At 42.1% G+C, this 26,781-nt stretch overlaps 1 long non-coding RNA gene across 1 annotated transcript in view; it reads left to right on the top strand.

Moving 5' to 3' along the window:
• The window catches only part of LOC118656788, a 43,653-nt gene that overhangs the window by 15,069 nt on the left and 1,803 nt on the right, over nucleotides 1-26,781 (top strand). The window contains exon 5 of the long non-coding RNA XR_004967692.1: nucleotides 978-1,129. This is a non-coding gene — a long non-coding RNA (uncharacterized LOC118656788). The remainder of the gene's footprint in view (nucleotides 1-977; nucleotides 1,130-26,781) is intronic.

Genomic DNA, 26,781 nt, shown 5'->3' with positions numbered 1-26,781 from the left:
CCTAAAGGAGAGAGAGACCTGTAAGAGAGACTGCAGGGCTTTAGCCTCTCAGGAGGGAGGCAGTATAGTCTAATCTTTCAGAGCATGGGCTTTTGAGTAAGACATGAGTCCAAAGTTTGGCTCCACCATGCATTGGCTGTGCATCTTCAGGCAAATTTCTTAACTCCTTTGCGTCGTAGTTTCCTCTTTTGTGAAAGAGGAGTGATAATGTAATACCTACCTTATGTAGGTTTGTCTGTCAGCACAGAGCCCACAACACATTACGTGCCTGAAACATGATAGCCTTCATATTAAGTGGCATATTGGCTTCTTCTTGGGATCTGCTTGTCCTGAGGAAGGCCCAAAGACAGAAATAACTCAGAGATATTGACTATATAGAGTACGCCAAAGGAGAGGGGTATTTTTTTTTTTCTATTGAGAGCCACTGACCCATGATAGAAAAGGATCAATGGAAGGCTTTGTAAAAAAACCAACACCAAACTAATTTGCTTTCCCCCCCTCAGGGACATATAAAATATTGAATTTACCTACTTTTAAGAACAAGGAACATAGCACTTTACTCAATAACTCAATAAATAACCTGAATAGATTTCTAGAACTGTAAGGGACCTCAGAGACTATCCAGTATAATCTCTTTATTTACTAGATGAGACACCTGAGGACCAGAAGTAAAAATTTACTTCATCATAATTACCTACCTTCACCATGACAGACCAAAGGAATAAATCCTTTACTTCTAAGGCCTAGTATCTTCCCACTACATTATGTTTAGTAAAACAGTAGGGAGAGAAATAGAGAAAGAGACGATTAAGAGGAGGGAGAGAAAAGGAAAGGAGTTAGAAAAAGGGAGGGAGATACACATAGAAAGAGGAAAGTACAGAGAATGAGAAAAGGAAGAAACAAGGTAGTCATTTCCAACAACAATATGGTTTCATTGAATGTACATCATGTTAAGTTAACTTTCTTTTCTTTTTCAGCAAAATCTGTCACTCTGAATGAATGACAGAACCTCATCACCAGTAAGGAATCGATGGCATAATCCAGATGAGAAATGTTAATAACGTGGACTAGAGTGGCAGCAATAGAGACTGAATTTGGGATATAGGCCGGAAAGATATATTGTTGGGAGGTAAGTGAATGGAAGGATAGAGGGTAAATTCAAAGTTTTTGACTTAAGTAATTAGGTGGATGGTGATAACCATTTACTGAGATGGGGTAAACCTTTGGACAAGCTTATACCTGATTGCTCAGGAAAAATTCTGAGTATACAGTTGGATATTTGAGGTGGGAGCTTAGGAAAGAGCAAGGCAGAAGATATAAATTTGGGAGTTTTCAGTATAAAGAGATTATGGGACTAGATGAGATTACCTAGAGATGGAATGAAAATAGAAAGGATAAGAATGCTGAGGTCTGAGTCTAGAGTACTCTATTTTCAGAAAGCCAGGAGAGGAGAGGGTGCCAGCAAATGAGATCCTGAGTTATTAGTGAGGGAAATGCTGAAGATATGGGTTATTCAACTTTTAGTTAGTAATGTAATAGATTCATTTATACACAAAGAATGGAGCCCTGGCCAGTTTGGCTCAGTGGATAGAGCATCGGCCTTCGGACTCAAGGGTCCCCGGTTCGATTCCAGTCAAGGGCATGTACCTTGGTTGCGGGCACATCCCAGTGGGGAGTGTGCAGGAGGCAGCTGATCGATGTTTCTCTCTCATCGATGTTTCTAACTCCTATCCCTCTCCTTTCCTCTCTGTAAAAAATCAATAAAATATATTTTTTAAAAAAGAATGGAATGTGGAAGAATGTGGGCTGGATAGTAGTACAGTTAGGACTCTGTGTACCAAAGTAGTGACACGCAACAGATTAATGGCAACTTGAAGAGAAGCTGTGGTCTTACCTCAGGTCTTGCCCCTGTCTCATGAACCTAATTGAAAATCCTCTTGAGTAGCCTGGCTTGTGTGGCTCAGTGGTTGAGTGTCAACCTATGAACCCGAAGGTCACGGTTCCATTCCCAGTCAGGGCACATGCCTGGGTTTTGGGCTCGATATCCAGCAGGGGGCGTGCAGGAGGCAGCCAATCAGTGATTCTTTCTCATCATTGATGTTTCTACCTCTCTCTCCTTCTCCCTTTCTCTCTGAAATCAATAAAAATATATTTTAAAACCAAAACAAAAACCCCCACCTCTCGAGAAGAAATAATTTGGGTCGGATCTGCAGTAATAAGAGTGGAGAGAGAGTTTCCACATCAGATTGGTTAGTAGGCCTTGGCAAACATGAAAAGCCATAGTGGATGCTGTGTCTATGTGCTAAACCAAGTGTGGGTGATGAGGACCTGGCTGCGGGAGGAGAGAATTGGTTTCTTGAGACATTTGACAAAGAAGAGTTGGCAGTATTTTCTGACTGACTGGACATAGGTGATGAAAGAGAGGAAACAGGCCCGACTGATTGAAGGGTACTATAATTAGTGTATGTTTTTAGTGTAGGAAGGAAGAATAATTAAACAAGAAACATGAGCTAGTAATTTATTCTTTAACAGAACTGTTAATAACTCTGAGAGTTTGAACTTATATAGTTGGTTCTGTATATTGAAGGGATAATATAAAAATTTAGTAAAAATAATTACAGCAAATTGGCTCTCCCAATTAATTAACCAATTAACCAGTTAATTGGTTAATTAACCAATTAATGTGTTTCTGTTAGCATAAAAACTGATAACGAAGGCCAAATGGTATAATAGGATCAGTTTAGACTTTTTGATGGTCTGCCAGTTGAATATTGATAAGACTGATTTATTTATGAGGTTGCTAATAATTTGAATTGCTCTGTGAGGGCTTACATTATTTTACAGAACCGTTCTTTCCTGCTTAACTACATGACATTAATCTGACCCTTCTGAAAGCAGCGACTTCTGTCCAACTAGAGATTTCTGTCCTGTATTGAGGATGCTCTCAGTAACTGGAAAGTGTGAGTGCCCTGGCGGAAAGGCTTGTTAGCTTTCTTCATTCCTCAGAGACTTTTCTAGGCTCCTGGATAGTGCTCACAAAGTGGGAGGAAGCATGTTCAGTTTTAAGGGAAAAGCCCTTCCAAGCACTTATTTATATAAGCACTCATTTACATATAACCGTTGTTCTACCCTAGTTTGAACTCAAGTATGTCCTTGAAAAGAAAGAATATTATTGTTTTAAAAACTCTCAATTTTTGACTTTTCCAGGACTCCCTATAAAATTAGATCAAGTTCATAAGTTTTGCCATATATGTCATTTTGTGCACTTTATGCCTGATTTACTTATATAAGAACATCAGCCACTTAAACCAAGAGAAGAGCTTCTATCTCCCCTTGTCAAGTTTTGAACAGATGACATATATTTAGATTAGTTCTATAAGTATTAGGAGAGTAGGAATTTAGCACTGGAATGGAAATGAGATATTATCAGATAAAGGAACAGAAGTATAAAAAGGTGCATTATTTGGCCAAGTTCATATACCTAACTGATGATAGAGATGCTATGTTCTCACTGCCTCCTGTCAGTTGGCACCTGCTTTTGATTTGTCCCATTACTGGTGATGTTAACTTTGATTATTTGATCAAGAGAGTATGTCTATCAGTTTTTTCCACTATAAAGCTATTTACTTTCCTTTTGTAATTAATAAGCATTTTGTGAGAAAGTACTTTGAGACTGTATGTATTTCTCTTCTCATCAAACTTTACCAACTATTATCCCTTGATGTTTCTTGACTAGATTCATTATTACTATGATGGTTACCAAATGGTTGTTTTCTAATTCTATCATTCCTTCTACAAAGATGAGTTGGTATTTTATTGAAAGGAAATTTTTTTCTTTCACTATTTAGAAACATATATATGTTTGCATATATGGATTTCTTTTTAATTCAATGGTCTATAGTCTATTTCTATTACTATTCTGTCTTTGGGCCTTCAATGGGAGTCTATTTCTGTTACATTTACTATGATGTTCAAATTCTCCCAGATGGGCCAGTGGGGAGTGCTTCAAACTGGTTTCTCTTTTCTTTTGACATGCCTCTATCATTTTATTTTTCTCATTTAATTTTTTAATTATGGCAAAATACATGAAACATAAAATTTACCATTGTAATCATTTCTAAATGATTAGTGCCACTTAGTGGCATTAATCACATTCATGATATTGTGCAACTGTCACCACTATCTTGGTCCAGAAATTTTTCATCACCTCAAATGAAAGCCCTGTGTTCATTTAGCATTAGTTCCCCATTCCCCCACCCTTTTAGCCTCTGGCAATCAAAAATCTGCTTTCTGACTCAATGGATTTAGCTCCTCTAGATATCTATAATAATAAAAGCAAAATAAGCTAATTAGACTGGATATCCTTCCAGACGACCTTCCGGATGAAGCTGGGGCTACGAGGGAAGCCTGGGTCCCAGATGCCGGAGGGAAGCCAGTGCTGGCACCTGGGGGAGGGAAGGCCTACTCTTGCATGAATTTTGTGCATTGGGCCTCTAGTTTCATGTAAATGGAATCATACAATATGAGGTCTTTTATGTCTGCCTTCTTTAACTTAGTGTAATATCTTCAAGATTTATCTATGTTGTAGCATGTATCAGTACTTCATTATTTATGGTTGAATAATATTTCATTTATAGTTAGGTCTTTGATCCATTATCAGTTAAAATTTTTAATGTATGGTGTTAGGTGTGTGTGTGTGGGGGTCCAACATCATTTTTTTTGCATGCAGATGTCTAGTTCTCTTAGCACCATTTGTTGAAGGGACTGTTTTCCTCCCCCCTCCATTATTTTTAAGGTGCTTTTCTAAGGCATTGAGTTTTATTCAAATTCTTTGGTTTTATCTTTGCATTTATTTTTCCTCACATGGAAAGCCTGTTTTTTATTTATATTGATGTGCTTATTTCCAAAATACCATACTTACACTTTTAAGTAAAATATATAAACAAAGGTTAAGATTACTTTGCAGATAGTTTGCACCATTTTTTTGGTTGCTATTTTTTTAGCTTTTTTGACAAATAAAAATATATATTTCAGGTGTACAATGTTATGATTTGATATATATATACATTGTGAGATTACCCAAATCAAGTTAATTAAGATATCTACCACTTCACATAGTTACCTTTTCTTTTTTTTTGGTGAGAACACAAGATTTACTCTCTTAGCAAATTTCAAGTATACAATACAGTGCTATTAACTATAGGCATCATATTGTAATTAGATAATCAGAACTTTTTCTTCTTTTACTGAAAGTTTGTACCCTTTGATCTATATATTTCCTCATTTCCTTTACCCCTTGGCCCCTGACAAACACCATTCTTCTCTGTTTCTGGATTTTTTAAGATTCCACATATAAGTGAGACCATACTATTTATCTTTCTCTGTCTGGCTTATTTCATTTAGCATAATGTCCTCAAGGCTTATCCATGTGGTCTCAAATAACAGGATTTTCTTCTTTTCCATGGCTGAATAGCTTTCATTTTATAGTTTCTTTATCCATTCACCTGTCAATGGACATTTAGGTTGTTTCTATGTCTTGTGAATGGTGTTGCAATGAACATGGGAGTATAAATATCTCTTTGAGATTGTGATTTCATTTCCTTTGGATATATACCCAGAAGTGGAATTGCTGGATCATATGGTAGTTGTATTTTTAACTCTTTGAGGAACCTCTTATTAGTAGCTCTACCAATTTACATTTCCATGAACACGATCACTTAATTTCTAGACTAACACAGTATTTTATGAAGGCTTTTCCTGCACAAGCCCTGGGAGTAGCCATTTCTCCAAGAAGTCCTGGTTCCTTTTAGTGAAGAATGGTATTCAGAAAACAAGATTTGGCACTAGGTGTGCTCATTGCTTTTAGGGTGTTGATGCTCATAGACCCTCTCATTGGACAGAGCTATGTACACATATATACCTACACACACAGTGAAAACCACGACTTAACATCAATACATCCAATTCCAAACCATCATAGAGTTTACTCTAGTTTTCTCTCCTTATATGCAACTCTCTTCTCTGACAGTGAAAAACCTGGCTTTTATTATTCTCAGTATATTTACTTATAACCAGTCTCTCTCCACTGCCACTCTGTCCCCCACTACCCCACCCCAGATCTTCTCTTCACTCGACACTTGGGCTTTGGCCCTTTGTGCTGGGCTACTACCGCCTGTCTCCTGTGTGGACATCCTCTTACCTTCTTCAGCTTGGACAACCCATACTAGGCTGCGCAGATGATCTCATTTTCCTCAAGCTTCAACATCCCATGCCTAGCAGCTGTCACTTCCTTCCCCATGGCCCCCTGATACCTACCTTGCTTGGGCCCACCTAATAGATTTTGGACTGAACTATTCATGAAGGAAGGAGGGAAGAAAGGAAGGAAGAAAAATTAAATGGATCAATGTCTAAGCTTATTTTTTTCTTTGTAATCCTATAACTTTTCTTGTGCTTAATGTCCCTCTTGCTGATGTATAACCTTTAATAATTATTTTAATGCCTTTGGCAGGTGGATTGGCTGGCTGTAAATTCTAGCTTAACAGTCCCCCCCCCCCCCTTCTCTGCACTTAAAAAAGAAAAAATAAATTTCTAGACCCTGACGTATCATTTCGATACGCCAAGGTTATGGGTTCAGTCTCCTGTCAGGGTATGTACAAGAATCAACCAATGAATGCATAAATAAGTGGAAAAACAAAAATCTTTCTCCCTTCCTCCCTTCCTCCCTCTCTCCTTCCCTCCCTCCCTTTCTCATTTTTCTCTTTCTTTAAAATTAATAAAAAAATTAAACTATTTTTAGGAAATTATTTTTGACTTATAAAAAATTTGCAGAGAAAATACAATTTTCATGTACGTCTCATCCATGTTCTCCTTTATATTAACACTTTAGATGACCACCTCTCTGCACTTTTAAGATATTTCATTAGCCCAGCTGGTGTAGCTCAGTGGTTGAACGTTGACCTATGAACAGGAGGTCATGGTTCGATTCCAGGCCAGGGCTCGATCCCCAGTGAGGGGCATGCAGGAGGCAGCCAATCAATGATTCTCTGTCATCATGTGTTTCTATCTCTCTCTTCCTCTACCTTTCTTTCTGAAATAAATGAAAAAAGAAAAAGATATTTCATTAACTTCAAATGCCTAAGTTTGCTAACAAGAAATCTGCTGTCAGTACAACTATCACTCCATTTTAGATTACTTGTCTTATCTTCCTTAGAGGTTTCAAGACTTTCTCTTTACTCTTGACTTCCACAGTTTCACTTTAGTGTGTCCAAGTTTGGTTTTATTTGTATTTACTCTGCTTAGTATTTGGATTGTACTGATTTGATAATTCATCATATTTTTTGTTTGTTTAATTCTAGAAAATTATCAACACATTTATTTCAAATATTGCTTCCCTATTATTCATTTCAGTTTATTCTTCTGGAATTCCTATTCATGAAAATTAGACTCTCTGAATTTATCTTCCACGTTTCATTTAAATCTATCTATCTATCTATCTATCTATCTATCTATCTATCTATCTATCTATCTACGTACCTACCTGTATCTATCTATCAATCATCTATCTACCTACTTACCTGTCTCTGTCTAGAGAGGAGAATAATTCAGTTTTGTTTATTGTATGTTTGTTTTTTTATCCTCACCTGAGGATAATTTTCCCATTGATTTCAAAGAGAGTGGAAGGGAGGAATTGGGGGGGGGGAGGGGAGAGAAACATTGATGTGAGAGAGAAACATTGATTGGTTGCCTCCTGCATACACTGGACTGGGGCCAGAGATTGAACCTGCAACCCAGTGCATGCCCTTAATTGGGAATTGAATCCAACACCAAGTGTTCAGGCCGATACTCTAATTACTGAGAACACTGGCTGGGCTGCTTATTGTATTTTTAAAATTCAATCACTATATATTTCCTTTTTAAATTTTGAATTGTTTCGTTTAAATATTCACCTATTCTTGTTTCTGTTTTTACTTGTTTTTGTTGAAAATGTATTCCTTTAAAGTAGAGGTTATGCTGAATTGTTTATCTTTCTTCCTTTCTCTCTTTGCAAATGCTCAATGTTTCTAATTTAAAGTCTTTGTTAAGCTTTTCTATAAAGTTAATTTTCCAGACTGAATGCATGATGGTTAATTTTGCAGGTTTTTCTGTCTTAGCAACCAATTATTGTTTTTGGAATATTGGTTCTCCACTAATTTTAGATGGGGCTTTTTTGTTTTTTGTTTCTCTTTCTTTCTCCTGTCTCTCGGCATCTGTCTCTTTGTCCCGCAGTTTCACAGTCTCCTGCCCCACGACCGTTCTTCAGATCCCCAATCTGTAATCAGGCTTTAAATTGCTGGTGGGGGTTCCTGCCCTATAGTAATGGCGGAGTACCCAAGGACCAGTCAAATGGCCAGGGAGCAGTTTGGCTCAGTTCTTATTGGCAGCACTGTGAGGTTTAAAACTATGGCCCATGTATTTTAAACAGGGCAATATTGCCCCCATTGAGGTAAAAGAGTGATTCTTGGAGGATAAAAATCTTAGATATTATAGTGCCCCTTCCAAGCTCAACCCTATCCCTAAAAATCTTATTCCATAGCATTTAACTTATCTCTTTAGGGAAAATTCAAATAAAAATTTCTCCTTAGGGGGATAATAATAGAAAAAAATCAAGAAACATTGCTATAGTTCTAGACAGAAGTTCACTGTGTTTTGTTCAGTCTACTTTCTTCAGTAGTGAGCCTTACTCCCCATCATCTGTGGAGCTTTAAAAACTCTTTAACTCCTGAAGAGCTGAGCTCCTGGGCAGCCATAGCTTCAGCTTGCCTCTTAGTTTTGCTTGTCTGTTCCATGGAGATGTATATCTTGTTTTTCAATCTGGAGCCTTTTTCTATTTTTATATCTTACCACATGTTACTATATAATTGCAGCATAAAGGTGGTAATCAGAGCATGAACTCATTGCAGCATTTTTATTAGAAGTCAGTATTTATTATTTCATTTACCAATGACTACTCTAATCCTATATAATAAAGAGGTAATATGCAAATTAACCCTCATGCCCTCACAAGATGGTTCCCTACAACCAGGCTGGCAAGGGGGTTAGTGAGGGATGACCAAACGACTGAACAAGCAGGCTGCATGGGGCGACCAGGCCAGTGGGGGGGGGGGGGAGCGGGGGAGGGCGTGAGGGCAACCAGGCTGGCAGGGGGGGCATTTGGGGGCAACCAGGCCAGCAGGGGGGGCAGTTAGGGGTAATCAGGCCAGTACGTGGAGACAGTGAGGGGTGATCAGGTTGGTGGGGGGGGGGGCAGTTAGGGGTGACCAGGCAGGCAAGCAGGTGAGCGATTAGGAGCCAGTGGTCCAGGATTGTGAGAGGGATATCCCCCAAGGAGTCCCAGATTGGATAGGGTGCAGGCTGGGCTGAGGGACCCCCCCCCCCCCGTGCATGAATTTTGTGCACTGGGCCTCTAGTATCTTTATAAGTGCTTTTCTTATATAAGACTCAATATTTATACGATATAATATAGGACTATCCAGCTGATATATATCAGTCAGTTATCTGTGTTTAGTTTCTAGCTTAGCATTTTGAGGTTTCTGAATTATGTAGATCCTTTTTATTTAGACCATCTTCTCTGGGAGATCCTGGGGTTTTGAGGTCCCACTGTTCTGCAGCTGGAAGTTTATGGTGGAATCACTCTAGGGTACCATTAACATGCTCATAATCTGTTCTCTGGTAACATTTGCTATTGTACTCCAAAAAGCCTTTTCTGTTGTTTTAATCTGGAAAGCATGCCTCTTCAACCACATTTCTTATGGCAGTTTAGCATAGTGGTGAAAGGGTATTGGGACCTCTGTCTCTTGGATTTAATACACTTATTTTAGGAAGAGGCTCTCTCAAACTTTAGTAAGGTTTTCAGTGACTGACAAGACAGTGGAATTGTCTTTTGATAAGAGAATTATTTCACAAACTTTTTGGTTGATTTCACATATCTCTAATCATTTAGAAAAACATTAGAAAATACAGATAAGCGAAAATGAAAGGCATTCACAATTCTGTCACCTATTTTGGTGTATGATTTCCAGGCCCCCAAATCCATCCACAGGTTTATAAATAATATACTACTATGAAAGTGATTATGCTGTAGTTATCACTCTATTATATATATATATCTCATTTATTAATGCAAGGTAAAATATATTCCTGGGTCAATAACTATGGAATCCACATCATATTCTATTGTATCAATTACCTGTTTTAGACCATTTAGATTCTTTCCAACGTTTTGCTATTTTAAAGAATACTGAATTGAACGAGCTTGTATATATAATTTTGTTTATCTGTTAGTGTTGGAGGCGGTAACTGAGGAAACGTAACTGCTGGTTGACCTGTGAGCTGAACCGAGCAATCGGAGGCGCCTCACTCCTTCCCTTGTCCTTGGAATGTACGCTCTGCCCACTGTTCCCACACTGAGTGCTGATTTTGAGGATGCAGCCTTGAGAGAGTAAGGTGTTGTTGAGACCATCTGGATGCTATATGTGACTGAACCCAGTTAAGGCCTTAATATACATTTTTAAGATTCTGGAGGGATGATGCCAGGGTCTACTTGTTTTGTGGCCACCCAAGAAAACAAGCCTTGTAAGTAAATCCCCTTGCTTATTAAGCTGCCAGCTACAATCTGGAGTGACCTGCCTCTTTCTTTGGTCTCTCTTTGCCCTCTGTATATTGGGGCCAGTTTGTGAGCTAACAGTTAGGAAGAATTCTCACAACAATCAGAAGGAGATTGAAAGCTAAGGGAAGGGCTACAACATGCCTACCCTGGAAAGTGGCAGGCATGTAGTAAGACCTGGGTAAATGTTATTAAGTGAACAAAGTGTCAGAGTTTGCACTAGGATTTTTGTTAAGATGAATGAGAACAAATAGCTCTGAAGAGTTTGAGGAGACAACTGGGAAATATAACTTTGTGTCCTTAAAGAAGGGCTTTGTAAATCCTGAAAACTTGGAGGTATGTTTTATAGCAACAAGTCTTGCCCTCTTATCCACTTTAGCCCTGAAACAAAATAGAATTTTATTTTTATGATTGAATGAGTTCAGAATACATTATGTCCACTCTTATGTCTGGAATCATCTTTATCTCCCTTTATTACATTATCTTTAAGTGAACTTTTCCAATTTTCCATCATGCACTTTGGTGGTCTTTTTTTACCCTCTGAAGTTATGGGACAGGTTTGAATTGAGGAGGTAAATATTTGAAAATTTGGAGCAACCAGTCAGATAGGAAAGAATAAAAAACAAAACAAAAAAACAACCTTACTCTTGCTCTCTGTTTTCTTTTTTTTTGTTTTAATTTTAAAATTTCACATTTTGTTACATAGTTGTGGTCCTTTAAAGTCACCGACTTGTTCCTCAAGGGGTCATTGGGGAGTCTGTATTTTAAGTATAGTTCCCAGGTATGAATTGAGATGAAGTGAAAGATTCAGCTTCCTAAAATATATGTTTTGAATCATCTCCCCAGAACATAGTAAGAACCAGGAAGTAGGCTGATAAGACTCAGAGCAGCCAAAATAGGTGGCATCACATTGATGAGCGGAGGTGGGGTCATTTTACTCATGGCAGAGGCCTTCAGATTCTACTCTTCCTATACACTGAAACCAGCACATTTTATTTATTTACTAGAGGCCTGGTGCACAAAAATTTGTGCACCCGGGGGTGGTGGGGGAAGGGTCCCTCAGCCCAGCCTGTGCCCTCTCGCAGTCTGGGACCCCTCGGGGGATGACCACTTGCTGGCTTAGGTCTGCTCCCTGGGGGATTGGGCCTAAGATGGCAATCAGACATCCTTCTGGCAGCCTGGCAGCCCTCAGGGGATGTCCATTTGCCAGCGGGGAGCAGGCCAAAACTGCAGTCAGACATCCTTAGCGCTGCTGAGGAGGCAGGAGAGGCTCCCACCACCACCACTGTACTGGCAGCTGTCAGCCTGGCTTGTGGCTGAGCAGAGCTCCCCCCTGTGAGAGTGCACTGACCACTAGAGGGCAGCTCCTGCATTGAGCGTCTGCCCCCTGGTGGTCAGTGTGTGTCATAGTGACCAGTCATTCCCAGTCTTTCTGCTGTTAGGGTCAGTTTGCATATTACCCATTTATAATATAGGATAGAGGCCTGGTGCACGGGTGGGGGCCGGCTGGTTTGCCCTGAAGGGTGTCCCGGATCAGGGTGGGGTCCCGCTTGGGTGCCTGGCCAGCCTGGATGAGGGACTGATGGCTGTTTGCATCTGGTCACACCCCCTTCAGGGTGGGGGTCCCCACTGGGGTGCCTGGCCAGTCTGGGTGAGGGGCTGAGGGCCATTTTCAGGCTGGTGGGCGACTGAAGCTCCCAACCTCTCCTTTTTTTTCTTTCTTTTTTTTTTTTTATTCTGGGATTTATTTACCTTCTATGGCTGTCACTGGAGCTGAGAGCCGGCTCCAGTTCTGAGGCCTGGCTCCAGCTTGAGGCCTCGGCTGCTGAAAGCAGGTATCTGGGGTTTGTTTAGCTTCTATAATTGAAACAAAGTTGTTTTCAGAGCTGTTGCTTTCAGGCTCAGATCCAGGCCGCGGCAGGCAGGGAACCTTGGCTTCCTCCATCACTGGAGCAAGCAAACCTCCTGTTCCCTTCAGCTGCATGGCTGCCGGCCGCCATCTTGGTTGGCAGTTAATTTTCATATTGCCCTGATTAGCCAATGGGAAACGTATCGGAGTTATGGTTAATTACCCTATTTTTCTTTTATTAGATAGGATTTTTAACTAAAATATCCAGTTAGTGCTAGTTGGTATTTTTTTTTGTGCTAGTGTAAATGATGTCATATATATTTGTGTGTGTGTGTGTGTGTGTGTGTGTGTGTGTGTGTATATATATATATGTATATATATATATATATATATATATATATATATATATATTGATTTCAGAGAGAAAGAGAGAGGGAGAGAGATAGAAACATCAATGATGAGAGAAAACCACTGATTGGCTGTCTCCTACACGCCCCACACTGTGGATTGGGCCTGCAACCCAGGCATGTGCCCTGACACAGAGTTGAACTGTGACCTCTTGGTCCATAGGTCCACACTCAACCACTGAGCCACGCTGGCTGGGCAAAACCAACACTTTTTAATAATTGGATTCTGAACACCCAGCTCATTACTAGCAGTGGATTAGAAAACGGAGTTGGAAAGCTGGAAGGAAGCAGAAACAGTGAGCTCCTTAAAGGAAAGGAACAGAAAAACTGACTCCTCAGAAGAGAGCAGTGCGGGGCTAACAAATCTACGTGCAAAGAGTCTCACCCAATGCAACAGTCCCCATGGAGGCCGTTACTAGTGTACATGAGGATGAGTCATCAGAAAATGTAATCTGTTCAAGAAAGTAGAGAACAGAGACTATAACGGAGAATGATTTTCATTCAAAACCACGAGTGTCTTTAAAGTGTTGATGCTTAAAGGAGTAGGAGTTGCAGTCATCTAGGAAATTTGGCTTTTTCCAAAGGATTCTGGGTGGCTGAGGTGTCACTAGGTGATTGAGATGGATTCTTTTCTTCCTGCTTTGTCGAGCTTAAACCACTAAATGTTTGGTGAGATATGGGAATATTGGTCACTTACCAATGAGGTTAAAGATGACTGGGTTGTGTGGAAAGGAGATGAAATGGAGAGAAGGGAAAGCTGTTGTAAAAATTACTCGGGTTTAAGGTGTGGAGGTGTCTGATGCTGGACGCAGAAAGAGTGCTAAATGCATGTGTGTGGGATGGAAGGGAGCTCCTCTTGGGACGGACTCTCACCAGTGCTTTGGCTGTCACACTGACAGCTGAATGTGATGGAGGACGGCTGAGGGAGGAGAGGGAACGTCAGCCTGGGAGCTCGGGCAGGACCAGGCTCTGAGGTAGGGGTTCCAGAAATGGAAACTGCTTGTGGTAGCCCTGGTGCCTGTGCTAGAGCTGTTCTGTGTGGCATTTTGATCCTGGAGGTGTTCCCCCCATTGAGAAGCCTGGCTGACTTCTCAACTGTGGCTGCCCCTGCTCTGTCTGGGGCCTGTGTGGTGCCTCACCAGGTTGGTGAGGAGCCCCTTGTCATGCCTGGCCCTTACGGGCCACACTGACTGTGTGAACAGCAAACCAAGAAGAGCCCTGAGGTTATAATCTTGCTAAATCTAGCCCCCATTTCAATAAAAACAAAACAAAAACTGGACTATTAGGCTATTGATATACTAGTAGACAGATTTCTTTTTTTGTATTCTACATGTAGAATCATTTCATAGTAATTCACTGGATATAAGTTAAACAGTCTTAGTTTTTAAAAGAAAGGATATATTTGTAGAGTTTTAAAAGATACAAATTTTACTAAAATTTTCATTGTTAGTTGACAGGGCATCATTTCCTCTCAAGTCTTTATGTAAACTGTATAAAGATCATATAATCACTTAGCATATAATTTAATACTACTGGTATTTATTTATTTAAAAATATGGTTTTATTATTTTTTTAGAGAGAGAGAGAGGAAGGGCGAGGGATAGAGAGATAGAAACATTTGAGCCACACTGACCAGGCACTATTGGTATTTATTTACAAAGCACTTATTGGAAAAGTTTTAATTATTTACAAAAGTCTTATGAAGAAACTAATATGGCTCCTATTTTATAGATAAAGAAAAATGAAGCTCACAGGAGTGAAATGAGTAGCCACACGGAGTACCAGAAAAGGGGTTAATGTTCTGAAAGAGAAGATAAAAATTCTCTGTAGTTTCATCTCCCTTCTTACAGATAAAAGTCAACATTTTTGTATATGTCCTCTAAGCTCCTTTCCTTTGTTATAAATGCAAAGTATATTATAATATTAGGCAAACCTTTTCTTATGTTATTCAGTAGTCTCCGAAAACATGATTTTTAACACTTCCCTCATGCAGATTTGACCACAGAGTTGATTTGACCACTTTTTCCTTGTGGGATTTTTGTTGTTTGTTTTTTATTTTTTTCTCTTGTAAAGAATGCTGTGAGAAAAATGTCTGTACACACAACTCTAAGGGCAGAAAGGCCTAATTTGTGCAGAGATTATCTGAAAAACCTAGAGAGGTAGGAAGCCACCATCAACAAGCATCTCGACATGACCTGAAATACGATTCTTCTAAGTATGGAAGAATAAAGATGGAAAAGACAGAGTTAACATCTCGATTAATACTTAGAATATACAAGAGTACACATGAAAGATAATAATACAAGGCAACAGTAAATCCAAAGGGCATGGAATGAACAGCAGCACATAAAGACATGCCGTGCAGAGAGTGAATACTAAAACATGTTGATCGCTTTGTTTTGGTTTGCAAGAGCTGAGAGTTTGGACCACTGAGAAACAGTTGGGCCCCAAGGACCGTTAAGTGTGGTATGGATTTATAATAAAATAGATCTGGCTTCAGCTATCAGCTCTGCTAATTACTATTAACGATAGGAACTTGGACCAGTTACTTTTTCTCCATGCTCAGTTTTCACATCTGCGAAATGGGAATAAGGATAACAATGTTACAGAGGATGAAATAGAATAATGACTGTGAAGGGCTTTCTGATGTTATTAATTATTATAAATGGAAACATTTCAGAAGAGTGCCTGGGATTTTGATGTCACTTTACAGCCACTGTATAATAAGATAGTGTTCCACATAGACAGAAAGTATCTTGCCCTCTGGTAGTTGATATGTCAGAACAAGCAGGAGTTTGGGGCAGCAGTAAGAGTTTCAAGAATTGCTGTTCTAAAGTGGGAACAAGCCCGAAAAGGAACTATCAGAGTACATGTCAAGTGCTGCATCTCATTCTTCCTTTGAAATGGTTTTGCCTCTAGAACATTAGCAGGTCAGTGCTCCAGGGACACTAAATGGCTTGTTGGCAGCACACACTGTGGGACTCACAGTCGTTCCGTGTCCTCCAGGGCTGGTGAGGAAATGTGTTTCTGCCTGTGCTCAGAGGAGGCACGTTAGGTAGATGGAGGGTAGCATCTCTTCCTTGTCAAAATTAAAACTGCACAAGATTCTTCCCTCGCTGTGCAAGCAGAGAAGCTGGAAGCATAAGTAGAATGGAAAAACAATCTTTCCTTTTTAAGGTCCTGAGGAAGAGAACATCTTCGCTGCTAAGGGGAGTAGATGAAAGACAGACTCTGCCAGCATGGAGCATGTTTAGGAGTGTAAATGGGTTGGGTGGGATAGAAATGTGGGTTCCTATATTTTACCTGGGAAGGGCTTATGCATAGGGAGGAGGTCCTGAGAGTGGGCAAGGGAGAACGGGCCTGACCGAGTCCAGGAATCCTTGGGCTGGAGTGTCCTCAGACCAACATCCTGGGGTTGTGCCAGGCAGCACAGAGGAGAGGTTAGGCGGGAGCCAGGGAAGGCCATTACTGTTTGTGTGAGTGTGCAAGTATGTGTGAGCAAATGTATGAGTATGTGAGTGTGTGAGAGGTATGTGCTTTTGAGAATTGTGAGTGTGTGAGAATTATGAGTGTGTATGTGTATAGGAGTATGAGAAAGCATGTGTGTATCAGAGAATGTGTAAGTGTATGTGTGAGAGTATGAAAATGTATGTGGGTATGTTGTGTGTTTGTGAGAACACACGAGTGTATGTGTGTCAGTAAGGGTGTGTGTGTTTGTCCAGTCAAAGGAAATTGCATATTGGAGACCACAAGTGAAGGGCTTCTCTGATGTGATGTCTTTAGAGCCTTCTGCAGGAAACACTTCTAGGAGATTATCCACGTGCTATGGTAGAGAGGGCAGAAGGATCTTGCACCCTCTCTTCATCCCCTCTGTTTGCTATATACTGTATAGTAAATTGTAATCAGGACAGGCGAGAGGGTGCTATGGGGTTTGAGTTTTGAACAATCAACCGTCATTAATCCACACCCGTGTGAATTCTGTAACTCCCTTGGCTTAGACCTCAGTCAGTTGGTAATGACTTGCACATCTGCTGAAAACGAGGAAAAGGCCCTGAGCTCTGGCTAACGCCCACCATCCGGCATCAGGCCCTTTCCCAGGAGAGTGTTGACTGGCCAGTAGAGGGCTCTCTTCTTTTGGGAAAAATAAAAAACGTCTCTGGGAGCGGTTTTAAACTTAAACCCACACATGGAGTGAGGCACTTCTCTTCCTTGTAGTTGCCCAAAGTCACACAGGTAGTCACTACTTAGGAGCTACAAATTCCCCAAGTGCCCTTCCCCTGGAGACTTAGGGATTAACTGAGCACTGCCGTTGTCGGTTTTGGGGGTGTGTTTAAGGGGGATCTGTGGGGGAGGAAGCGTGTTCAGCATTCCACAGAGGTTTTAGGGCAGGGCCTGGGATCTGACCCAGATTATAGCTTTTCCCTTCTTGAGGACGTGAGGCCTTGTTCTGTATTTTAAGATTTAGAAAGCACACGTGCCTAGACCAGGATCCCTGGAATATGCTGGTGAGACCTGTTAGCGGGGCCCTGAACCCCTGTTTCAAAGCCCTGTGATGTAACCCCTGGCGGCTGCTCTTTGAGGTGAATGCCCTCACCAGGTCAGATGAAAATCCACATCAGCGCCTGGAGAGGAAGAGGAGAGGAGCCAACATGAATTTAGCATCTCCTGAGGTAGGCCTGGTGCGGTTAAGCCTCGAGGCCGTATTTCTCTTCATCCTTGTCTGGTGGATATTATTCCTGCCCTCACGCCCTCACCTAGCTTCCAAAGCAGTTTAGGAAATCAGGGTTCAAGAAAGGGAGCGTATTGCGCAAAGTCACACGGGTCGTCACCACTACCGAGGAGCTACGAGTTCCTGGCTCCAGTTTCATCGCTGGCTGGTGTGACTACGGAGTCCAGACTTTGTTTTCCAGGACAGCTCACCCCTGCAGAGCTTAACCCTGACCTGAGCAGGTCGAGGTCACGGACTCAGCAAGGACCTTTCCCCTCCACTTCTGACCTCCGGCCCAGTTTGAGAACCAACTCAAAGCACTTTTCTTTTTTTATTTTTTATTTATTTATTTATTTATTTATTTATTTATTTATTTATTGCTTAAAGTATTACAAAGGGTATTGCATATGTGTCCATTTTATCCCCCCAAAACGCTTTTCTTTTTTTCCGGATGAAGGTAGAGTGATGACCGTGAATTTCTGTGTTCCTTTCTTCAGCGCATACATGGGCTAATATTGAACAAGCTCTGAGAAAATAGACACAAGGGGCTTGAGAAGGTGAACCTGCTTCCCGCAATGTGCCTCGTCTGAGCCCCGAGTGATCCAGCGCAGGTGTGGGGAGCACCTGCCTCCGGCCACAGGGCTCCCGCTGGAGGGGATGGCAAGGCTCAGGCTGGTCGGCGTTTCCCAGCCAAAGCGGCCTCTCAGTCTTACTGTGGTTTAAGAAAGAAGGACAGAAGGAAGAGAAAGGATGAGGCAAGGTGTTTAGGAGCTAGTCAAATGAGCCCTACAGGTGCTTTTCAGGCTGATCCAGGCAATTTTGTACAAGTAGAGAGCACTTTAATGGGAGCTGATCAGCTATAGCCAATGTAGATAACGGCACTTTGCCCTTTTTAAAACTCAACAATATTTGGTATGCTGCTTTTAAACTTAGTCTTACTAGACTGCCTTACAGGATTTTGAGAAACTGTTTTTTTGCATTATCTATTACCATTCACAATGTTTCACACCTGTCACACATGTGCTAATAATGTTTATTTGTTCAAATCTCTCTAGAGCGGTAGTTCTCAACCTTCCTAATGCCGCGACCCTTTAATACAGTTCCTCATGTTGTGGTGACCCCCCAATTTCATTGTTACAAATTGAACATAATTAAAGCACAGTGATTAATCACAAAAACAATATGTAATTACATATGTGTTTTCCGATGGTCTCTTAGGCAACCGCTGTGAAAGGGTCATTCGACCCCCCAAAGGGGTCGCGACCCACAGGTTGAGAACCACTGCTCTAGAGTTACAATAAGAAATCCATGGACCTTTATAACAGAAAAGGAATTATTCAAGGAATGGATGTTAAAAAGGAGTTACTGCTGACTCATTTCCCAAACTTTGAGTATACATTTCTGGCTTAGTCCAGTGGTTCTCAAACATGAGCCTGCATCAGAATCACACGGAGGGCTTGTTCAAACAAATTGCTGGGCCTCCGCCGGGCCGGTGTGGCTCAGTGGTTGAGCATTGACACAGGAACCCAAATGTCACCTGTTCGATTCCTCATCAGGGCAGCTGATCGATGATGTTTCTCTCTCATCGACATTTCTATCTCTCTATCCCTCTTTCTCTAAATCAGTGGTTCTCAACCTTGGCTGCACATTAGAATCACCTGGGAATCTTTTTTAAATCCTGATTTCTGGGCCTCATCCTCCGGAAATTCTGTTTCTTTGTTACTAATGTTGCGGCCCCACCCCATAACAAAGAAACGGAATTTCTGGAGGATGAAGCCCAGAAATCAGGATTTTAAAAAGATTCCCAGGTGATTCTAATGTGCAGCCAAGGTTGAGAACCAATGCTCTAAATCAATAAAAACATGTAAAAAAAATTGCTAGGCCCCAACCCCCGAGTTTCTGATTTTTTAAGTCTGGAGTGGGTCCCAAAACTTGCAATTTTTTTAAAAAAATATATTTTATTGATTTTTCACAGAGAGGAAAGGAGAGGGATAGAGAGCCAGAAACATCAATGAGAGAGAAACATTGATCAGCTGTCTCCTGCATACCTCCCACGGGGGATGTGCCCGCAACCAAGGTACATGCCCCTGGCCGGAATCGAACCTAGGACCCTTCAGTCCGCAGGCCGATGCTCTATCCACTGAGCCAAACCGGTTAGGGCAAAACTTGCAATTTTTAACAAGTTCCCTGAGGGATGCTGGTGCTGCTGGTCCAGAACCATACTTTGAGAATTACTGAGGCAGCACTGGAAAAGCTCAACAGTAGATATGTTGTTGCTTCCCCTTACCCCTCCCTCCCATGTCTGGTAGGAGACGGTAGCTCTGGACTCAGAGATTGGAGTTTGGATTCTTCCTCCAATGCTTTCAACTATGTAATCTTGGCTAATTTACTTAACTTCTTAGCACCTCAGTTTTCTCATTTGAAAAATGTGGATAATAGCATCTAGTTCATAGGGTTATGTGGAGTGAGACAATGTATGTAATTGGATTAGAACATATATAGACAAATACAATATATACACAAATGGTAGCTCTTCTTTGTAAGAGTTCTTGCATAGCCCTGAAGTAACTTAGTTGTTAGGTTTACCAACAACAGAACAAAATAAAAATAATTAAATATAAGGCATGTTTTAAAATAATTGGGGAGGCAGTATTTTTTTTTTTTTTTTTTTTTTTTAAAGAAACACAAACACAAAGAAGCACAGCTCTGGCATTACTGACTATTGTTAATACCTGAGGTCAAAGGCGGGCCCGAGGCCTCTGAGCTCATCAGGGCTGAGCAGGTGGGGGAAAAGTTAGAAGAAAGTTTAATTGGGTTGGTAGCTTTTAAATAATGAAACTCAAAACCTTCCCAGCTGTAGGAATAAGAAGGGTGTTTTACACTTTAAAATTCGATCTTGACATTCCCAACCCTTGTAAAATTGCCTCCCTTCCTAGCCTATCAGGGTCATGGAAATTCCCACTCTTTCAGTTTAAGGCTATGTGTCTCTGGAATGCAAATTGTATTTTCCAGGAGTAATGGCACATTAATCTGATAATACTCACAAACTCTCTCTGATTAGATTCTATAAATCAGCTAGGTGTTACCTTAGAAAACCCAGTGTTTTGCCCTGAGGGAACAAGACACAGAAGAAGCTGGATGGGAGGAAGGACTGGAGTCTGGGACAGAGTGGGGACTGCGGGCCACCCAGGGCACTGGGGGGCAGAAGAGAACTGCCAGTGACCAATTTAGTCGGCCGCTCATTCTGCCGGGATAGTTGCAGCCAGGCCTTCCAGCTAGTTCTCTGCGCCTTTAGGTCCCACCGTTTACAGGAAGGTTGGGTTCTGACATTGCTTCTTTGTGGGGAAACTCGGGAGGACGGCTTTGGCTGCAGAGGCCTCGGGAGCCTCAATGGTACCATCTCCTCTCTGGGCCCCTCTCCTCATTTCTCATTTGGAGAGCCACCCACCCTGAAAAAAAAACAAGAAAAAAAAACAACATTATTCTGTGGTGCTAGTTAAGTCCAGCCAAGCAGTGACTGCTTTGGGGCGTTTGGGCAGAGATAACCAGTGAGTTCTCCCCCTTCTCTGCTTCTAACAGTGACGACGTCACCTGGAGCAAATGTTACATAAGCTTTGTCCTAATGTCATGGGAAATCCTGAGACTTTGCAAGGATAAGACTTAACTGAAGAGGAAGCGATGACTTTGTTTCATCTTATTAGCTTGTGCTGACTGGGAATCTTAAAGCAGATTCCACTGAATATTTTCAGGGATTTTTAAAAATTAAAAAAAAAAATATTTCAGTTACTGTTGCCACTCAACATTATATTAATTTCAGGTGTACAGCATAGTGGTTAGAATTTTATTAGTATATAACTTACAAAGTGATCCCCCCACCAAGTCTTGCGCCCACCTGACACCATAAATAGTTATTACAATATTATTGATGATATTCCCTGAGCTTGTACTGTATTTTACATCCCGTGCCTATTACTGCCAATTCGTACTTTGGGGCATTTTCCCAGCGATAAGACTGAATGAGAGCACAAGGTCTGTGTCCCACTTGAACTTCAGCACCCAGGCTGACCTCGCTTTGAGACAGAAGCACCATGCATCGCACATCTGACTGTAAAGCCAGGAGGCCAGCAGTTTCGTTTTGTAGCCCCTCTCAGGTCTTTGGGCTTCGCTGCAGGCTGGGGTCCTCCGTCCTTCTCCAGCTGGTGGCCTTCCATTTCAAATCCAAAGTCAACAAATGTCCATTTGCAATGCCCCGTGGCTGGACAGTGCTGCCAGCTGGGGTAATGGGGCTGAAGGTCAGGGGCAGGCTCGTTCAGGTCTAGCTGGTCTGGTGTTAAACTTCATCAGACCTGTCTTCGTTTGGCAACTGGAGAGGGATGGAGGGGAGGTCATCTCTGTGGCCAGTGTCCTCAGACTCCATTGGGTTTGTGTTTGGAAGGTGAGTTCGTTTTGTGGCCTGTGCAGGGGGCCCAGTGGAGAGTGAGATGGGGAGGAGAATAGCCAGGGACTATTCAGGAGGCTAAGCAGCTTGGCATGGCGCTGGCAGGTTGTGTGCATATTATAAGAAAACATTAATATAAATGTGGACACTCAAAAATAATCCTATATAATAAAAGGCTAATATGCAAATCGACTAAATGATGGAACGACCGGTCACCATGATGTGCACTGACCACTAGGGGCAGATGCTTAATGAAGGAGCTTCCCCCTGTTGGTCAGTGTGCTCCTACAGGGGGAGCCATGCTCAGCCAGAAGACTCCCCCACCTCCACTGCAGGTGGGCGGTAAGAAGTGAGGGGTCCTGGATGGTGAGAGGGATGTCCTACTGCTGGTTTAGGCCTGCTCCCCTAAGCCAGCAGGTGGACATCCCCCAAGGGGTCCTGGACTGTGAGAGGGTGCAGGCTGGGCTAAGGGGACCCCCCCCCCCCCCGCCACCCAGTGCATGAAATTTCGTGCACCAGGACTCTAGTAATAGAATAAGACGGTTAGAGACATTGAAGGCATCTTGACTGTCATTTAGTGGCTCCTGGTACTATTGTATTTATATCCAAGAGTCCTGTGGGCATTTCCTAGAAATTACTTCCCCAAATCCAGATCTGTGTAAAGAAGCCCCATGTTAGGGCTGGGAGAACACAGATAAGTAGAGTTACAGTTGGGGTTAGATCTGGCAGCCTACAAGTTTCTTTCTAACTCCAAGATTCTCTGAATTGTTCCAGACTTGTAAGGTGAAACTTCCGAAGCACCTCTGTAGGTAATTCTACAAATGACCCTGCTCACAACCGCCACACCTCTTCCAGGAGAATGGCTCTCTTTGGGGCTTGGAGTCACTTCAGAAATGAGTGAATTCTCTAGGGCAAATCTTTTTGAGAAGCTGTAGGCAATTTGGTTGAAATCTTCATGCACTGTTGCAGGCTGGGACCCTCCCGTGCTGATAAGGGTCAGACAGAGCATTAGTGCCTTGATTAATTCTCCCTCCCGGAGGAGTCTTCTTTACCTCAAGCAGAATGGTTCTTAGTTTGTTTGAGAAACATAATGTAAGTCTTACAGAAGGAAAAGGACTCCGAAATGGCTTTCTAGGTGCTTCTTAGAATCAAGTCTTGCTTCTGACAGAGGTTGAATTCATGAGGATTGGGGAAAGTAGGTTTTCAATAGCAGTATTCCATTAAATGCAAAAAAGGGGATCACTCCAAAACCAAAAGCTATTCTTGCCTGGTACATTACCCTTCTCAGAAACCATCTATCACAACATCAAAATTTCAAATGCGTAAGAATAACAGTACCCATTTCGACTCTCCCTCTTTCTATTATTATTGTATTTGTCAATGTAAGAACCATCCACACCTGTAAGAATTTTTATGAATTTATTTGAGCCAAACTGACGACAGTTGCCAGGAAGCAAAATCTCACTGGATTGAGAAAATGTTCTGGGAAATGGCAGTTTTGCACCTTATCTATCCTTCCTTCCTATATAATAAAAGGCTAATATACAAATCGACTGAACAGCTGAGCAACTGGTCGCTGTGATGCGCACTGACCACCAGGGGGCAGATGCTCAATGCAGGAGCTGCCCCCTGATGGTCAGTGTGCTCCTGCAGGGGGAGCATCACTCAGCCAGAAGCCCTGAGCTAGGCTCACGGCTGGCGAGCCCAGCTGGCAGTGGCAGGAGCCTCTCCCACCTCTGGGGCAGTTGGACATTCCCCAGGGGCTCCCTGACAGTGAAAGGACACTGGCAGGGCTGAGGGACCTCCCCTTTCCGAGTGCACAAATTTTGTGCACCGGGCCTCTAGGCTATATATAAAAGGCTAATATGCAAAGTGTCCCCTTGGGAGTCCGACCATGAGACCGGGAGTTTGATCGCTTGCTATGACGTGTGCTGACCACCAGGGGGCGGTGCAGAACATGGCGGGTGACCAGTGGTGGTGGTGGTGGAGGTGCACTGAGGGAGCGAGGGAAGGAGGAGGTGGGAAGGTGGGGAGGCGGGGAACCTGATTGGCCCTGATCGCCAGCCAGGCCTAGGGACCCTACCCGAGCATGAATAATTTCGTACACCGGGCCTCTAGTTTTACATATTACAATAAAAAGAGGAAGGGTAAGTGGGTTACATGAAATCCATTGGTGATAGATTAAGGAGGTGAGTACAGGATAGTTAATAGTTAACAATTAACAGGGTAAAAATAACAATAAGGGCATTTGTGGTCTCTGTAAAGGCATGTTTATCAGGTATGTTACCCTAAGATAACAACAGACAGGCTCAGTTAAGGTAAAGACTGACCTTTGCTAGGAAAAAATACTGCCCTAGGACATGACTACCTCCTATGAACAGCTTTTAGTTAAAAAGTTTTAATTTTAGAGCATCCTATGTGGTTACTTTAGGTCTCTGAGTTTGTAAGGCCACCATGCAGGCCTTCCCTGAGCTAGTCAGATTTAGCACGTAACCCCTTTTTGTCCACATATTGAATCTTTAGAGAATCACTTTGAGGTGAATTTTATGGATGAAGCTCTGAGAAGTATTTTGTGTAACATGTGGCAGCAGAGAAGTAATGAGTGTTCTTTCCACTCCCCCAAGCCCCTCTGATGTTCCTTAGGCTCCAGCCATTCCACATCTACCACCCCTGGCTCTCACCAGCATGTATCTACTCCCTTAGGCAAACTTATTGCCACTGTCTTGATTCTTCCAGACTTCTGTGTTTTCAGACATTGTACCTTCCTCTTTCTCCTGCAGAAGAAAAGCAACTTCTCCTCAACTGCTTGGTAAACTTTCCTGCCTGGGACTTAGTTTCCCCATCTGTAATGCCAGGAGTCATCTTGCTTGTTACCCCATCCCTCCCACCTCAGCCAGCTCCTCCCCAGGCACTATGAGCCCATCCTCTGATACACTGTAGGGCAGGAAGTACACAGGGAGCTCAGGACTTTTGTTACTTATTCTATTCTTAAACTTTTCTTAATGTCTTTTTTTTTAAATTAAAAAATATATTTTATTGATTTCAGAGAGGAAGGGAGAGGGAGAAACATCAACGATGACAGAGAATCATTGATTGGCTGACTCTTGTGTGCCCTCATTGGGGACAGAGCCTGAAACCCAGGCATGTGCCCTGACTGGGAATTGAACAGTGATCTCCTGAGACATGCCGACTGGGCTCTAAATGTCTTATTATTGCTGCCCCAAACTAATTGCTAACATGCTTGGCCAGAGCTTTCAAACTTCTATTGCTTTGTCTCTTTCCTGGTTCCTGAATCTCATCTTCTCCAGTTAGTAGCTGTTGACCTTGGGCAAATAACATCACTTTTTTGAGCCTCAGTTTTCTCATCTGTAGAAAATGGGTTGATAATATCTCTGTTGCATGGATTAGTTGTGATGATTATAACAGACAATAGCTTATAGGAAAACACCTGGCAAAGAGTAGCCACTTGGTTTATTTTAGTTTTCATTTTTCTTTATTTTGCCCTTGGGAACAGTAATCTTTTACACAGAAATATCAGTAATCTCTTAAACCTAGTCTGCCCAGACATCTGAGCCCCTTCACATTTCTGCCTCCATGTGCCCATGTGTATCCTCTATTCCCAGACCCTCAATGCCTTTGAGATTACTGGTTTTGGGGGCCTGCCCCCTCCTTCTGCAACACCCTTTCTTGCTTCCCTGTTTCTTCTAGGCTTACCTCTGTGCCATTACCGCCATGCTCTTTTTGATGCCATAGCCACGTGCTGCTTTGCATACTTCAGGGGTTACTGTCAGGATCAACGGGGATGATTTATGCAATAAAAAATGCTTTGCAAAGTAAGATGGGGTGCATTCACATGCATTATGATGATGATGGCTATCACTCCTGCACTATCTTCAGATGACTAAAAATATCCACCCAGCCTGGACCTTCTCAGCATAATCTTATCTCTTGGACTTCCCCACACTGGCTGAGCAGTCTGACAGTTTAAGCAACTGGAAGAACTTGTGGGAGACAGCAGTGTTGGGGGTGGAGAATGCCTGAGTAATGAATTACCTTCTTTAGGGTCCCAGTGGGAAACCAGGCACCCCGGAAAGCGTTAATTGACCTCAGTTGAGTGAATGCGTTAGGCCCAGCAAGCATTTCATTTGCTCAGGCAGCCCATTGTGATGATGACATTAAATAATCATTATCATTAAATGGAAATCCTGTCAACTTGGAGATTTAGAAAGTGTTTCTCAAGTCACATACATATAAGCGACCGAAATGCACAGAATGTTCATCTAGAAGAAAGTATTTGTGAAGACAACATTTGTTTGTAATTGTCAGCATTTGGCAAAGGCAGGAAATGAAAGAATGAAATGAACCACAGCTTTGGATTCCTTCCAGTGTTTTTTCCAGTCCCAAATCTTCAAGGCTAGGGAGGGAGGCCTTCCTGTCCTGGGCCATGAGCTCTAGGGAGGGGAGTAGGAGCCTGCAACTCCTGCACCCCCTCGTCTAGGAAGTCATTTCAAAGGGAGCTGCCTCCAGGGAAAAGCAATAGCCCATTGGCCAATATTTATTTATAGTCTTATACCCTGTAAACTTGTCTTCTTTTAAAAAATTAAGAGCAAAAAGTATTTTGGTTCTTGTTTGTTTGCACCACCTCCAGGCACTTGTATCTGTTTTCCTTATTTCTGGGCTGGTTGCTCAACATCTTTGGTCTTGATGAAACTGGTTTCATTCCTCAGCCCTTCCTTA

Source organism: Myotis myotis, unplaced genomic scaffold (genome assembly GCF_014108235.1).
Source record: "Myotis myotis isolate mMyoMyo1 unplaced genomic scaffold, mMyoMyo1.p scaffold_m19_p_5, whole genome shotgun sequence".
Classification (NCBI taxonomy): Eukaryota; Metazoa; Chordata; class Mammalia; order Chiroptera; family Vespertilionidae; genus Myotis; species Myotis myotis.
The sequence above is the reverse complement of the archived record's forward strand: the minus strand, read 5'-3'. Positions and strand labels throughout refer to the sequence as shown.